Here is a 15,981-nt window from a genome sequence, read left to right as displayed (position 1 = left end):
AAACTTTCTAGGAAATTCTTTATTCTTCTCCCAATTTTCAGTTCAAAAATAAACATGGGAGAGCTCCTTGAGCTGGTTCTTCAATTTTTCTTCATGTGAGTTCAATTCTTACTCGTTTCTTGTAATTTATTAGGTCCAACTTAATCTTACTCTAGTTTTTGATTTTGTTAAAGATTTTGAATGTTGCCATTGATGAATCTATATTATTTTAGTTATTAAATGATGAATTTGATATGTTGGTTGATATTTAAAAGTATTTTATTAAGTAATTTTGATGAATTTTTTGATTAGGGACTAATTTGTTAAAATAGTAAAAATACAAGGGTTTATTGTGAAATTGTTGAAAAATTGGGGTTTATCATTTTCCATGAATATTATTGTAGCATGGGTTTGCATTAAAAATGGTTAATTTGCATGATTTGGGCTTAGGGACTAAATTGAATAAAAGTAAAATTTTAGGGGTAATTTTGTAAAAATTTCAAAAATGACCAAATTGCATGAAATGAATTATTTTATTATTTAAATTAATAAATTGAATGAAATATTAATTTAAATCAAGATTGGGTGAAAAATCGAGAGAAATGGAAAATTACCAAAGTGCCATTCTATCTTGGCATTTCTGTAATTTAGCCTGGTAAGTTCGTATGAACTATATTCTGTATAATTTTGATTAAATTAAATGTTATTTGGTGATGGATATTATATATATGTGTGTTCTATTGTTGGAATTGAATTATTATTGGAAATATATTATCGAATTTAATACTCAGTTTGGATTGAACGCGGGATTGAGTATAATCGTTCTGTGGCAAAGGATGAATTGATGGATAAGACCATAACTGGGTTATGGCACTATGAACGTAAGACCATGGTTGAACCATGGCAGTGTTTATATGTAAGACCATAGCTGGGCCATGAAATTTTGATGATAAAACCATAACTGGGTTATAGCACTATGAACGTAAGACCATGGTTGGACCATGACAGTGTTTATATGTAAGACCATAGCTGGGCTATGACATTCTGATGATAAGACCATAACTAGGTTATGGCACTACGAATGTAAAGGATAAATTGACGACAAATTACCCAAGTAAACTAAGGTTCAGCATTTGTTGCGAACTTTCATGTTTACCTTTTGTTTAGCTTTCATGAGCTTCTGTTCAGCCTTCGAGCTCCTGAAAATGATGTACTCATATCCGTAAGTCGTTCTTCAAATGGTAAAATAACATGAGTTGTTTTTGGATGATATATATATGAAGAAACAGTAAGAGAATGATATGTGTCATGATATATATATATATATATCAATATCTTGATAGGTTGATACATGGAAATTATGTAACTTGTGATGAGTAATAAACTCAAGTGTGATATGTTGATAAAATAAGTTTATCAGTGTTGAATTTATATGAAATATGTTCAAGTGTGCTAACAAGTGTTGTTGTTGACGCTTAAACAAGTGCCAAGTTACTGGTTAAATGGTAATATGTTTATTATATGATGCGTTGAAAGGGTAAGTGCTCAAATGAAAATATACTTGTGCTCATGAAAGAGTGGTAAGTTTTTAGTTATGCAATTTCTTATAAAATGAGTTATTGTGTGATTAATTTGAAAAAGGTCTATGTTTAAATACACTAGCTTGTATCTATGGTTGAATGATATGCTTATGACCGGTGTGTTATGCATATGGAATGAGTGTGGAAAGTAAAGAAACACAAATGAAAATAAAGAAAATTTGGAAGAGTTAAAGTTGTTTAAAATATTACTATTCTAGGAATATTTGTATAAGTGATACTGCATATTTATTCACTTAGTGAGTTATTAAATATAACTTTATGAGTATTGTGGTAGCAACATTAGATTATTCTTGATAAGTATAAATTTCATATTTGAAAAGGAAATATTATGATTAAAGTTTATACGAGCTTACTAAGCATTCATTGCTTATGTATTTGTTTTCTTCTACTTTTCATATTATCGGAAGCTCGATTGGGTTGGAAGCTTATTAGAGATATATCATACTATCCATTGGTTCTATTGGTATTTTCAAATGTTTTGATTTTGGTTATAATGACATGTATAGGTATTTTGTTTAATGATGGCTTATATGTAGTGTGTTGAGTTTAGCCACTTATTTTGGCTTGTTTTGAATGTCTAATTATGGCTTGTTGATATATGTAATGTTGATTGTAGATAGACACAAAATTGGGTGAGAAATATGGCTTGTAAAATAGTCTATTTTCGTTCACACGGGCATGTGTCCCTTCTAGGAAAATTTTTGAAATTTTGGAAAAAATTCCTTGAATACCTAGTTTAGTCCAGATTCACTTCTAAAGTGAATATTGGGCCTCGAAAGTCCATCTAAGTTGGGAAATGTCCGTATTTAATTCGTAAAGTTCGGTAATGCTCCGTAACTCTGTTCTAGTAACGAATGAGGTTTAGGGGTGTTACAGACTTAAATGGTAATTAAACCATGGTGAAAGTTTCCAAGCGGTAGTGTTATGATTGATTCCACTAGCTTTTGGATTAATTGTTCTTTTAGTCCTAATAAGTTTGGGATTAAATTGTAAATAAATTTATTTAGTTAGAATTTAATTAAATTGAAGGATCAATTGTGAAATTAAACCTTCCTTTGATGGTAATTGTGCCATACATTTATATGATGGACAAAAATGGGCGTATTATAATTTGATGGATTAAATTAAATTAAAATAAAAACATAAGGAAAAAGGTGTGGTTATCATCTTCTTCCCCAAAATTACACTCGAAATCTCCCATGAAAATAAAGCTAGGGTTTGGGAAAGCTTTAAAATCCAATCGGTAAGTGATTTTCGTTCCGTTTTTAATAAATTTTATGTTTTTGATATTGTTGCAACTAGATCCAACTAGCATGTACCTTCGATTTTGAAACTGTTAAAGATTTTGAAAGTTTCCATTGAAGAAACTTTTGATTTTTTATATTAAATGATGAATTTAAGATATTAATTTTTATTTAAAAGTATTTATTAAGTGATTGTTGATGATTTTTTTATTAGGGACTAAATTATTGAAATAATATAAATACAAGGCTTTGTTGTGAAATTATTGCAAAAATGAGCTGTATTGAATGTTATGAATATTTGGCTAGCTTGGATTTGTATTAAAAATGGTTAATTTGCATGTTTTGAGCTCAGGGTCTAAATTGAATAAAAGTAAAACTTTAAGGGCAATTTTGTAAAAATATTAAAAAAGACCAAATTGTAGGAAATGAATTATTTTATTGTCTAAATTAATAAATTGAATGAAATTGTTAATTTAGATCAAGATCGGGTAGAAAATCAAGGAAAAGAGAAAATTACCAATACCCTTGTATCTTGGTATTTCTGCAATTTAGCCATGTAAGTTCATATAACTAAACTGTAAAATTAGATGTTTGAATTGAATGTTATGTATGTGTATTGTATAATTGACATGTATGAAAATCGGTCACATATATGATAATGCGCGACAAGTATTAAGTCCCGCTTAAATAGATGAAATTCAATTGGCTACAGGGTTTTCGTATTGGTTGCGGTCCTGCATATGTTGCAGACACACCATAGCTCGAAAGAGCATCCCGTTATTAGCCCTCTTGAGCTTCCGCTATATTGTTCTTGCGAGCTTCCTGTTAATAGCTCTTTGGAGCATCCCGAATGGTTGTGATTCTGCATGTGTTGTAGACACGCCACAACTCTTATAAGCGTCCCGATATATGGCTCTTTGTGAGCTTCCTAATTAATGGCTCTCCAGAGCTTCCTGATATGGCTCGCTTGAACTCCCCGATATATGGCTATCCGGAGCTTCCCGTTAATGGCTCTTTGGAGCTACCTGTTATTGGCTCGCATGAGCTTCCCGATTATGGCTCTTATGAGCTTCCCGTTATATAGCCCGAATAAGCTTCCTGTTAATGGCTTACATGATCTTCCTGCTATATGGCTCGAGAGAGGACTTCCAGATTATGTTCTTAAATGAGCACCCCCGAATATAAATTGACGGATTTCAAATTCGTACACTTCATGTGTACTACCCTTGTATCCATCGATATTTTAAATGATTCAACAGGTAAAGTTCTGATATGAGATAACATGAGTTCGAAATGAACTATTAACAGTATATACCTAAAATACATGGAAATGATATTTATTTGATATATTGAAACATGACATGGAAAATACATGTATATGGAACTTGTCTGATAATTATGTATATTCATGATTATGAACTGTTACTGGAATAAATATACACGAAATTCATGAAAATGATGGTACATGAAATATTGATATAATGAAATGAATGATATATGTTTATGAAGAAACAACAAGAGAATGATATGTATCATGATATGTATCATGATATGTAAATATGTGACTATCTTTGATATGTTGATTCAAGGAAATTATGTATGTTGAGACGAGTAATAAACTCAAGTGTGACATGTCGAGAAAATAAGTTTATCAATGTTGAATTTATATGTGCTAGTACGCTAACCAGTGTTGTTGCTTGATGCTTAGGCAAGTTCCAAGCTATTGGTTGAATGGTAATTTATTTATTTATATGATGCATTGAATTTGTAAGTATTTAAGTGAAAATATGCTAGTGCTCATGAAAGAGTGGTAAGGTTTAAATTATGCAATTTCTTATGAAATGACTTCTCATGTGATCAATTCGAAAAAGGCTTTGGTTAAATACACTAACTTGTGACCATGGTTAAATGATATGTTTATGACTTGTGTGTCATGCATATGGAATAAGTGTGGAAAGTAAAGAAATGCAAATGAAAATAAATAATTTTAGAAGAGTTAAAGTTATATAAAATCCTACTAAGCTTGGGATAATATGTATAAGTGATACTGTGGATTTATTCATCTTGTCAATTGATGAATGTAACTTCATGAGTATATGTGGTATCAATATTGGATTATTCTTGATATGTATAGATTTCATATTTGAAATGAATTAATATGATTAAAGGCTACACGAGCTTACTAAGCATTCATTGCTCACGTATTTGTTTTCATTTACCTTACAAATTATCGGAAGCTTGAACGGGTTGGAAGCTTGTTAGAGTTATATCACACTATCCATTGGTTCTATCGGTAATTTTGGATGATTTGATTCTGGTTATAATGTCATGTATAAGTTAATTTGGCCAATGTTGGCTTATTAATGTTTTTTTATATCTAGCCATAGGGTTGGCTTGTGATGAGCATGTTTTGATGTGCATATATGATTCTATATCATGTTAGATATGAGTGTTCGGTATAGTTGAATGATGATAATCTTATAGAGATGTTAATACTGTTGGATCGCCGGTACCCCTATGGCACAGCGAAAAATAAAAATCCGGCGATCCTAACCAGAGATCCATGTGTGAGGAACGAATCGGGGTGAAAGAGGTTGCGAAATTACCTAATGTTTATTCAGAGTAGATAGCAACACTTCAACAACGAGTAGTCTGATCTGCTGTCGAACCAAACCGCAATCTATCGTGATTCCGGCCTCTACGTAATCCACCCAGTTGACTACGAACGGAAGGAATCCCCAAAACAGTTTTGAGAGTTATTTTTCTTTGACGGCTGCTAGACTCAAGTAAAGAAAAACGGGATTATATATATCCTTTTGTTTTAGAGTTTTTTTTAAGAATTAAATAAATATAATAATATTTTAATCCGAAAATTATAATTACATTAATTATAATATAAGTTCGGTAAACCATATATTTATTTGAATTCTTATGCTAACCAAATTCATGTCCTCACTATACGTACAACAACCTTGTACATAATGTGTTGGAAATTTGATTACTGAATTAAATTAATTCTATAATTAATTTAATTCAAACGACCCCAAAAACAATACCAACTATGGTTTATTCCGTTCATTTCAACTATAGGGTGTGACCCTGTAGGTTCTTGTAACGTTAGCAGTAACACTAGAACGATTCTAATGCTACAAACAATGAGTGGCATCTAGCAATACATCATTGTTACCTAAGTTACAAGAGATCATGATTCGACATAACCTTTTTATGATTAACCTTTTATGCAATAATCCTTAAGTCATTTATCTCTGGATTGGACACAAGTCATGGAATAGTCACACTTGCATTGTCCATTCCATGTTCCTTGATATCTTAAGCAAACTACGATATACAAATAAGTATGACATCTAATATCAACTTATTTGAGCATGGCCATGCATTTCTAGTCTCACTTAATCAAGTGGCCTAAGATATTACTCCCATTATGTAGGAGGGACTTATCCTATATCGACCAACCATATCCCTCTACATAGATTGTGGTATATCCAACATCAATCTTTATAGAACAACCAGTTACGGTGTACGTTTGACTGTATCAAAATATACAACTCACGATGTTGGGATTATGATGATCTCAAGTCTGTGGATCATATAAATATTAATCATTATGAGTAATGTCGTGACAATTACATAATAATCGAAGAAACATACTCATAACGGGTCAGTCCAATATGTTGTTCTCTAACACACATATTCATGTAATGATTCTGACATTCCATATCAATGACAACTCTTTATCATCAATCAACTACACGTTAGTCTTAATGCATTATTGTTGTCCTATCCAACAATAATACTTGACTAAGGAACTTTTAAGAATAATCATATTATTCTCAAGACATTATTATAAAATAGTTTATTTATATACACAGAAAAGAAACTGAAATAATAATGGTAACGCCTTATATTAATAAACATGATAAATCAAGTATGTTATTACAACCATCTCATGATTGATCTTTGGGTATACTCTAACAAATACTTACTACAAGTATGCATATATGTGAATTTGGTCATTTTGATAAGTTTGAACACTAGAGTATATGTTATGATAATATATGTATAAAACTTAGATTTAGCTTGATCTGAATGCTATGATATAGTTGTTGATGTGTAAAAGTGTTGAGTTAGGTTGATGACAAATGGGGTGAGAGATGTGGCTTGAGATGGCCTAATTTCGTCCACACGGGCAGAGGCACGGGCATGTGTCTCAGCCATGTGTGACACATGGTCAGGTGACACGGCCGTGTGTCCACTATATCTATTAAATTGAGCAAAACAGAATGTTCACATGGCCTAGCCACACGGGCATCTGTCCCCTGCACCTTTGAAAAATTTGAAAGTTTTTCGAATTTTTTTTGAGTTTCTGATTTAGTCCCGTTTTGTTTCTGATGTGTATTTTGGGACTCGAAGGCTCATATAAGGGACAATATGTATGATTTTGATTGGTTTTTTATTTTAATGCTATATGATATGAAATGTTTACATTTTTTGTCTGTTTGATTTATAAACTCCGGTAATGTTTCGTAACCCTGTTCTGACGACAGATTCGGGTTAGGGGTGTTACAGAAAAGTACTGTGGTTAACTTGGGGATGATAATGGAGACCCTACATACTCCCCAGGCTTTACCTCAGTAAATGTCCAAGTCAACCAAATACATATCCACGAAGGGTACCCTTCATCATAAGGCCTCAACAATATCAAGCCAGTACCTCAGCACCGGTGAACTACCCAAGAGGTTCAGGTTCTAATGCCAAGGATAATTCGACAAGCCCAGTTGTTCTTGATTTAGATGACATGGAAAAATGGATAGAGCAAGAGTAGATTTGCCAAAATAGTTAGAAGATCGATACAAGTGGTTGGATGAGAAATTCAGAGCTATGGAAAATGTTGATTACCTTTGCGAGGTTGATGCTAAGGAATTTAGTTTAGTTCCAGATCTAGTACTCCCACCAAATTTAAAACTCCAAAATTTAAAAAATACGATAAAAATAGTTGTCCTGAAGCCCACATCACAATGTTCTATCGAAAAATGACAAGATATGTCAATAACGACCAATTATTAATCCACTGCTTCCTAGATAGCTTGATCGGGTCGACTGCGAAGTGGTACAAACAGTTAAGTTGTGCCAAAATCAACTTATGGAAAGACTTGGCACAGGCTTTCATTAAACAATACATCCATGTGACCGACATGACACCCGACAGAATTACACTACAAAACATAGAAAAGAAGCAAAGTGAAAGCTTTAGACATTACGCTCAGAGATAGAGAGATGTGGCAATGCAAGTCCAACCACCTCTTCTGGAGAATGAGACAACAATGATTTTCATAAATACTCTGAAATCCCCGTTCATTAACCATATGTTGGGAAGTGCTATCAAGAGCTTCTCAAATATAGTGGGGAAAAAACACAAAAAGATCAGCCCCAAGAAAGAAAGAAAATGAAATAAACACTGCGAATGTGTAGATTAAAATTTATTCAAAACCAGTCACTGTATGCCAGCCAAGGACTGTGACAGCCAACCAAGGACTGTGACAACCAGCCACCAAGGCCTTTCGAGGTAAAAATCTAACTCAAGGCCAAACATGAAAAAACTATAATTTATACCCATCCCGATGACATTTAGGGAGTTATATCGAAACTTGTTCGATGCGCATATGATATCCTCGTTTTACTTAAAACCCATGCAACCTTCGTTCCCAAAATGGTATGATGCAAATGCTCAATGAGAGTACCACGCAGGAATAACGGAACACTCAATTGAAAACTACATTACATTTAAAATTTTCATTGTAAGGTTCGATGATCCATCGGGACCTAATGTGGCAGAAAATTCGTTACCTAGTCATTCAGGCCAAGGGGTAAATGCGATAGTTGAGAACGGAGGAAAGAGGACCAAAACTAATGTTGCAAAAGTGAAATCCCCACTAAAATGGGTTTGGCAAAAAATGATAAACATGAGATTAATCTTTCAAGATTTGGAGGAAGTACCTAAAGGGGTGAGGAACTACTATAAGGGTCTGTTTGATTGAAGGAATTGATTTTTCGGAAAATCATTTCCAACTTTTCCAGCGTTTGATTGGAGGAAAACATTTTCCATTTGGAAAATGAACTCCAAAACAAGGGAAAATGGGTTACATTTTAGGGAAAATGTCTTACCCTTTCAATTTCCGTAAGACATTTTCCGTGCTCTCCTCTCTATCGCCTCCTTCATTCCTTCCTTCATTTCCGGTAGAAAATTGCTTCTGTTTATCGATTTTCCAGTAACTTGTTTTTTTAATTATTCAATACTTTTTTTAACACAATTACAAATAATTTATTTGATATTAATTTTCAATTTATAACGATTAATATTGTAGCTTAATAATTGAGTATATTATAAATAAATCATTGCAATATATGTAAAAATAATTTAAAATATAAAAATTTATTAATATATATCAATATATGTAAAAACAATTTTTTCGAAAAATATTTCTAGGAAATCTGCCAAACAGCCGAAAATATTTTACATATATTCAATCAAACACTAGAAAATATTTTCCAGTAAATCATTTTACAGAAAAGTAAAACATTTTCCCGAAATCATTTTACGGAAAATATTTTACTGGTAATCAAACAGACCCTAAGTTTCACGCTGAAAAAGGTCATGAGATCCAAGGGTACGCTGATGGATAACAAGGAGTTGGAATTATTTGAAAATGTCAAGGGCTTGGAAGGAGGAGATGTTTGCGCCTCAGAGGAAGGATCGACAGAGAAGGTCAACCACCCGGTGGTGATTATTTCATGACTAAGAAGTAATGAGACAGGAACACAAGCTGTACCAAGAGTCATAATTCAGAAACCCATGGCTTTTCCTTACGAGTATAGCAAAAGGGTTCCATGGAATTATAACTGCAATGTGATGATCCAGGAGAGGAGAACTCGGTTAGCACTTTAGAAGAGGGCCAGGATATTGGTTTCTTCATGCGTAGTGGGAGGCTCTATGACCCTGCAAGTGCAAGAACTGAGCCCATTAAAGGAAAAACTCTGGCAGTTGAACAAAAGATTGAAAATATGGTTAGGCTTGAATCACCTGTTAACGAGCCAGTAACTGAGAACGAGGCTAAGGAATTCCTGAAATTCTTGAAGCATAGCGAGTATAGTGTTGTAGAATAGCCGCACAAACAACCAGCTCGCATATCAGTACTAGCCTTACTCTTGAGCTCAGAGACACATCATAGCATGTTGATGAAAGTGTTGAATGAAACTTATGTCGCTAATGATATCTTTATGAATAAGCTAAACCGTATGGTTAACAATCTAAGTGCCGACAATTTCATCTTTTTCAATGACGATGAAATACCACCAGGGGGCATGGGATCTACGAAGGCCCTTCATATCACTACCCACTGCAAATGATATATATTGTCAGGGGTGTTAATTAATAATAAGCTTACGCTGAACATCTTGCCTCTATCCATACTAAATAGATTTCCAATGGATAGTTTTCACATGAAGACGTGCTAAAATATAATGAGAGCATTCGATGATATAGAAAGGAGGCTGATGGGAAGGATTGAAATACCTCTTTTAATTGGCCCGAACAAATATGAGGTAGACTTTTTGGTGATGGATATCAAGCCCTCTTATAATTGCTTGTTGGGTAAGCCTTAGATTCATTTAACTGGGGTAGTGCTGTCGTCACTATACAAAAAACTGAAGTTGGTAACGGAGGGTCGACTGGTGACAATAAATGCTAAAGAGGACATCATTGCATTCGTAACTAGTGACGCACCATACATAAGAGTGGATGATGAGGCAATAGAATGTTCCTTTTGGTCACTGGAATTTGTTAATGCAACTTTCATTGTTGAAGGAAACAAGATCCCAGTATCAAGAATATCCAAAACCATGAAGATGGGCTTGTAGTTGACGATTGGAAAAGGAGCCTTACAGGGAAGAGGACTCAGAAAATACCTTCAAGGGAGAGTCGAAGCACCAATACTGATGGAAAAACGAGATCGTTTTGGCTTAGGATACAAGCCAGATATGAGGCAAAAGAAGAGGGGGCTGAAGAACAAACAAGAAAGAAGAAGAGTGCGACTAAATAGGGAAGAGGTCAAGTAGGAATCGATGAAATGTAAAGAAAAGAAACTGCGAAAAATGTCAAGAAGAACGTGACTAAGTGGGGAAGAGGTCAAGTAGGAATCATTTATCCTGAACGAAAAATGTCAAGAAAAGAAATTACGAAATAAATATTGGGAAATCTGAACATGAATGCCATATCCAAAAAAGGAATTAGGGAGAACCTATCAAACATTTGTCTTTATATCCCCGGAAGTGTTCTGAACAATTGGACTGTGGAAGAGATCCCAATAATTTTTAGAACTAATTCAGAGTAATGTTCAAAATATACTTATTGCTCTAAGCCTGAGAGCAATAAGAATCCTTTTCTGAAAAAGACATATGTCTAATATCTTCATTTAAATAAAATGCATCTTTATATCTCATTTTGGCAAATATTCTTTTATTTTTTCCATTTCATTAATACTCATACCACATAGATAATTATTCTTAGATTCATTTTTTCCTTAGGTCTTCTTTTATTCCTACAACAAGTCTCCAGATATCAATGATATGAGCAATGCTGTTGCTGGCTCAGAGTCTCCTTTTGAGCAGGATATGTGTCCAAAGGAACCTCAGGACCTTAAAGATGATCGAGATCGTAACCTATCTCCTGATTTGTTAATGATGGTAAAACAAGATGAGAAACAAATCCTACCGTACAAAGAGTCAGTAGAAATTGTGAGTTTGGGAGACAAACAAGAAAAAAAAGAGGTGAAGATCGGAGCTTGCATCACTACAAAGACAAAGCGAGACCTCATTGAGTTACTCCAAAAATTCAAAAATGTCTTCGCATAGTTGTATCAATACATGTCTGGTCTAAGTATTGATATTGTGGTACACCGGCTTCTCATAAGGGAAGAATGCAAGCCAGTTCAACAGAAACTCCGAAGGATGAGGCTTGACGTGTTGCTAAAAATAAAAAAAAGAGGTCAAGAAGCAATTCAATGTAGGTTTCCTACAAGTGGTTAAATACTCGGAGTGGGTAGTCAATATAGTCCCTGTCCCTAAGAAAGATAGGAAAGTATGAATGTGTGTAGACTACAAAAATTTAAACAAAGCCAGTCCGAATGATAATTTCTCGTTACCTCACATTGACACCTTAGTGGAAAACACGGAGGGTTATTCATTGCTCTCCTTCATGGATGGTTTCTCTGGATACAACCAGATAAAGATGCATCCTGAAGACATGGAAAAGACCACATTCGTAACCATATGAGGAATATTTTACTATAAAGTGATGCCATTCGGACTAAAAAATGCAGGAGCAACGTCTTAAAGAGCCATGGTAACTTTGTTTCATTATATGATGTATAAAGAAATCAAGGTTTATGTAGTGATATGATTGCAAAGTCCTGAACAGAAAAAAAATATATACAAGTCTTGAGAAAATTGTTCTTGAGGTTGGGAAAATTCCAACTAAAGCTCAATCCAACAAAATGTACCTTCAGGGCCAGGTCAGGAAAATTGCTAGGATTCGTAGTTAGCGAAAAGGGAATCGAGCTCGACCCAAATAAAGTCAAAGCTATACAAGAGTTTCCTCCTCCGGGCACTCTAAAAGAAGTTCGAGGTTTTCTAGGAAAACTAAATTACATCGCCCGGTTCATTTCACAACTCACTGAGAAATGAGACCCTATATTCCGTCTCTTTAAGAAACATAATCCAGGCATATGGGATGAAGAATGCCAGAAGACTTTCGACAAGGTCAAACATTACTTATCCAATGCCCCAGTGCTGATGCCACCGAGCCTAGTTAAGCCGTTGATACTGTACTTGGCAGTATTTGGGAATTCTATGGGATGAGTGCTTGGCCAACATGATGAGTCAGGGAGAAAAAAAAGAGCGATATACTGCCTCAGTAAGAAATTCACTAAATGTAAGATAAGATATTCGCTAATTGAGAAGTTGTGTTGAGCATTGATCTGGACAACCCGAACACTAAGACAATACATGCTGTACCACACAATTTATCTAATATAAAAAATAGACTATCTAAAGTACATGATGGAGTCGACTACTTTGAATGGAAGAATGACCTGATGGCAAATTCTACTTTTCGAATTTGATATAATCTATGTGAACCAAAAGGCAGTAAAAGAAAGTGCAATAGCAGATTTTCTAGCCAGTAGAGCTCTAGAAGATTACGATAATTTGAACTTTAATTTCCCGAATGAAGATCCAATTTATGTTGCAACCACTGAAGAAGATGTTCAAGAAGGACATCCTTGGAAACTAAATTTTGACGGAGCTTCAAACGCTATGGGTAACGGAATTGGTGCAATCTTGGTATCCCCAAACGGAGATCATTATCTATTTACTAGTAAATTAGATTTTGATTGCACGAACAATATGGTAGAATACGAAGAATGCATCATGGGTATTCGTGCAGCCATAGAACATAAGATCAAGGTACTAGAGGTCTATATGGATTCTACACTAGTGATCTATCAACTCAAAGGTGAATAGGAGACAAGAGACCCCAAATTGATCAATTATCGAAGGTTGGTTCTTAAGTTAATTAAGGAGTTTGATGACATCACCTTCTACTACCTCCCGCGAGATGAAAATCAGATGGCTGACGCCCTGACACAATATCGAGGCTCCGGCTCATTGTTACAATATCGAGGAAGAAAATGATGATCATCATTAGTACCATGATATACTGCGATATGTGAAGAATCTTGAATACCTTGATCAAGCAACCGAGAATGATAAAAGGACATTAAAAAGACTGACCAATGATTATGTCTTAGATGGGGAGATCCTATACAAAAGAAGAAAGGATCATGTGCTACTGAGATGTGTGGACGCTGTTGAGGCCACGAAAATCTTGGAAGAAGCCCATGAGGGTGTCTACAGAACACATGCTAATAGTTTTACAATGGCCAGGCAAATCATGAGATTTGGATATTATTAGTCCACCATGGAAGAATATTGTACCAGTTATGCTAAGAGATGTCATAAGTGCCAAATTTGTGGAGACAATTCATATGCCTCATTCACCTCTTCATGTTATGACTTCTCTATGGCCTTTCTCCATGTGAGGCATGGATGTCATTGGACCGATCTCGCCAAAAGCTTCCAATGGATATCGATTCATCTTTGTGCTCATCGATTACTTCACTAGGGGGATAGAGGTCACTTCATATGCCAATGTCATGAAGTTGGCAATCAGGAAATTCTTGAAGAAAGAAATCATATGTCGGTATGGAATGCCAGAAAGGATTATGTCTGATAATTAACAACAGCACGATAGTGGATGTCTATAGTTAATTCAAGATCCAACACCACAACTCGTCACCATATCGCCCACAAAGGAATGGTGCAGTGGAGACAACCAATAAAAACATTAAAAAGATCGTGGGGAAAATGATTGAAACTTATAAAGTTTGGCATGAAAAGCTACCATTTGCCCTCTATGCTTATTGAACATCTATTAGAACCTCCACCGGGGTAATGCCTTTCTCATTGGTTTATGGAATGTAGGTGGTTTTTCCCATTGAAGTCAAGATTCCTTCTCTCCGAGTTTTTTTAGAGTTAAAGTTAGATAAAGCAAAATGGATCCAATATCGATGAACTTGATTGAAAAGAAGAGGTTGAAAGCTATCTGTCATTGTCAAATGTACCAAAAACAAATGATACAGGCTTATGAAAAAAAGGTTCACCCTAGGGAATTCCATAAGGGAGACCTGGAATTGAAAAAGATCATGCTCATACAAAAAGATTTCAAAGGAAAATGGATGTCAAATTAGGAAAGACATTATGTAGTAAAGAATGCATTTTCTAGAGGAGTGCTGATTTTGACTAAGATGGATGGCAAAAACCTACCTAATCTTGTGAATCTAGATTCAGTCAAGAAATACTTCACCTAAAAAAAAGAAGAAGAGAGAGGCCAATGCGAAAACTTACAAAGGGGGCTTTATGACCAAATGGGTTTTGAGTTGAAAACCCAGGAAAGGGCAGCTCAAATTTGGATTGAAGATTGAACATGTGATGGTCGGGTCTTCTGAGAAGGAAAAAGGGTTACATATTGGGGCATCAACAAAGTACTCTAGATCTTCCAAACACATATCAGGCTCAAAATGGTCCTCAAGAAGTTTGTGCAGAGAAGCTCATGCTGCGATATTTTGGGCACCTAATTTCATCTTACTCATTTTGTATTTTAGCAACATTTGCTATTTTGATTAATCTATTTATTTCGAGCTTTGATCCCAATAAATTTCAATCTTGTTTATTGTTACAACATTTTTCAAGTATTTTTACATTGAAATAACAATTAATGGACTAATAATATTCAAGTAAAAGGGTTTTTTACATGTTGCACTGAAAAGTTTCTAAATAGTACAATGACCTGAAACAGGACCACTAGTTAGAACTAACCAAATCTAATGGTTGGAAGTATCAGGAAACAAATAGTTTAAATTGTAATTACTTCTTCGGGTTTTCTGTCAAAGATATCAGATCTGAACAAGAATGTTAAATTAAGCATTAAAAAGGGAATCATTCTTGAAAAATGAGATTTTGCATGCCCGCAAATATCATTCATATACATCTAGTTAGGAGCATTTTATTCATTTTGATCATAACATCCTAATCGTTTGTCAAATATAGGCCCATGAAATGGATTCTACAGTCATGTTCCTAAAGAACGATGTAACAGATCAGTGAAACCACACATCTTATTTCCCTAAAATTACAGTGAGACGAATTGAAGTCACTGTGGTGAATCTTATCTCCCTGAAGCTGCAGTAGAGCAAATTAAAACTACAGATCTTATCTCCCTAAAGTTACAATGGAGCAGATTGAAGATAATGAATCTTATCTCCCTGAAGTTGCAGTGGAGCAGATTAAAGCCACAAATCTTATCTCCCTGAAGTTGTAGTGGAGATTGGAGTTATAAATATTATCTCCCTAAATTTGCAGTGGAGTAGATTGAAGTTACAAATCTTATTTCCTAAAGCTGCAGTGGAACAGATTACAGCTACAAGTTACAAATCTTATCTCCCTAAAGTTGCAATGGAGCAGAT

The sequence above is a fragment of the Gossypium hirsutum genome, chromosome D07 (genome assembly GCF_007990345.1).
Source record: "Gossypium hirsutum isolate 1008001.06 chromosome D07, Gossypium_hirsutum_v2.1, whole genome shotgun sequence".
NCBI lineage: Eukaryota > Viridiplantae > Streptophyta > Magnoliopsida > Malvales > Malvaceae > Gossypium > Gossypium hirsutum.
The sequence above is the reverse complement of the archived record's forward strand: the minus strand, read 5'-3'. Positions refer to the sequence as shown.